Below are 2,603 nucleotides of genomic sequence, written 5' to 3'. Positions count from 1 at the left end.
AGGAGCAGTGCTAGGGGGTTGGGATCTGGGTGGGGCCATGATGGACGGGCACATCAGGGATCATGATGGGGCACTCCTTGGGAGGGCCCTGATGTGGACAACCATTGTCAGGGAAGGAAACCACCGATGAGGGGCGGTGTCCCAGTGTCTGTGGGGGGTGAAAGGGGGTCTCCCAGTGCACTGTGAGTTTGGGACATCCTTGCATAGCAATGCCTGAGCATTCTGCAGCTGGCGTATTTAAGCCTCGCTCCCCTCAGTACCAGCGCACAACTTACCACTCTCCAAAAAATGACTTGAGTATTGAAAGATTGCGATCCTGAGCGCACCCGAGAGACCGGCACGGTACATCCCATTTTTCTCGCTGTTATAACACTTCAAAATTCTTGGGGCAATATTCTGGTCCTTATCTACATACACCCTATAGGAATTTTGCAAGTTTCACTGAGGTCACCCCCTCATTCTTAATACTTTAGGAAATACAGACCCAATCTTCCCAATCTCACTTTATAAACAATCCCAATATCCAGGGATTAGTTTGGTAAATCTCTGTTGCACTCTATGGCAAGTATATCCCTCCTTAGATAAGGTGACCAAAATTGTACATCATGCTCCAGATGAGGTCTTACCAAGGTGCTATACAACTGCAGCAAGGCATATTTACCCCTGTAATAATTTAAGCTGAATACAAAAGATTCAAGGCAGCATGAGGAAAATCTGTTTTTACGCAGTGTGTGGTAAGGATCCGGAATGCAGTGCCTCAGAATGTGATGGAGGTCAATGCCTTGTGGCTTTCAAAAGGGAATCAGATAATTATCTGAAGAGAAAAATTTGCAGGGCCATGTGGAAAGAGTAAGGAATGGGACTAGTTGAATTTCTCCTGTGATGAGCCTGCAGTGACATGGTCACCGGGACTCTCTGGCCTTCTCGTGGTGTTTTTATGGCGGTGGGAGGTGGTGTGCCATTGGCCCTGTGGTGGAATTTTCGGGTCCCTCCTCTGTCAATGGAATTTCCCACTGATTCCATCTCATGCCACTGGGAAACAAATGGCAGAGGGTGCGCTGTCGGCGGGACCAGAAAATCCCACTGTGAAGAGCTGGAAGATCATGCCCGTTGGGTTGAATAACTTCCTTCGCTGCTGTAACAACCCAATAATTCGGGGGCGGCACGGTGGCACGGTGGTTAGCACTGCTGCCTCACAGCGCCAGGGACCTAGGTTCAATTCTGGCTTCGGGTCACTGTCTGTGTGGAGTTTGCACATTCTCCCCAAGTCTGCGTGGGTTTCCTCCAGATGCTCTGGCTTCCTCCCACAGTCCAAAGATGTGCAAGGTTAGGTGGATTGGCCATGATAAATTGCCCCTTAGTGTTAGGGGGATTAACAAGATAAATACATGGGGTTACAGGGATAGGGCCTGGGTAGGATTGTTGCCGGTGCAGACTCAATGGGCCGAATGGCCTTCTTCTGTACCGTAGGAATTCTATGATTCTATGAATTCAATGATTACATTAACCCACAATGGGTGTTCCTTCCACATAAATTGAAAGGAAAGAACACCGTCTAGATTGATGGCCAATGAATTGTTTTTACTGCTGATTGAAAGTGGATTATTATCCATTGTCTACAATTGCTGGCTTTATTCAACTGAAACATCTCGTCAGCATTCCAAACAGCTTCCGTATTTCAAAGACGTAACACTTTGGGCTGCAGTTTATGCTGAGAGTTTCTCACTGCATAAATTTCAGGGTGAGCTCACCGCCCCCCACAATTCATCAGCTCACCCCGCTTTCATTTTTCAGGAGGCGTACCTTTACTTAATTTAAGTTGGGACTTCACCACCTCCAGGATGAAGTTCTGCCTCCGAAGTTCTGCTCTGCGGACAGACAGCACCATACAGGGTTAAGGGCTACAGCCAGGCAGAGTGGGAGGCAATATTCAGTGATGGACCGAGCATTGAAATATTTCCAAGATCTCTCCGGGGCCAGGCTGAAAGGGCACAGTGGAAGGGCAACACAGCAGAAGGGCAACACAGCAGAGTAAGGGTCACATAACCTGGGTATCAAATCAAGACTCAGAGTGAGGAATCAGTTTATTGTTTATTGATTTATTAGTGTCACAAATAGGCTTATGTTAACACTGTAATAAGGTTACTGTGAAAATGCCCTAGTCGCCATACTCTGACACCTGTTCGGGTACACTGAGAGGGAATTTAGCATGGCCAATGCACCTAAAAACATGTCTTTCGGATTGTGGGAGGAAACCGGAGCACCCAGAGGAAATCCACGCAGACACAGGGAGAACATGCAGACTCTGCACAGACAGTGACCCAAAGCTGGGAATCGAACATGGATCCCTGGCGTTGTGAAGGCAGTAAGAAGTTTAACAACACCAGGTTAAAGTCCAACAGGTTTATTTGGTAGCAAAAGCCACACAAGCTTTCGAGGCTCTGAGCCCCTTCTTCAGGTGAGGTTGTGAAGGCAGCAGTGCTAACCAGTGCCACCATGCCGCCCACCGAATCACCCCAGGGTGAGGTGTTCCTCCAGGCAGAGGCTTTTGAGAATTAACTGCAAACATGTAGTCTTTGAAAATCACTAAATAAATCCCATTT

This window comes from Mustelus asterias, unplaced genomic scaffold, assembly GCF_964213995.1.
Source record: "Mustelus asterias unplaced genomic scaffold, sMusAst1.hap1.1 HAP1_SCAFFOLD_1405, whole genome shotgun sequence".
Taxonomy (NCBI): Eukaryota; Metazoa; Chordata; class Chondrichthyes; order Carcharhiniformes; family Triakidae; genus Mustelus; species Mustelus asterias.
The sequence above is the reverse complement of the archived record's forward strand: the minus strand, read 5'-3'. Positions refer to the sequence as shown.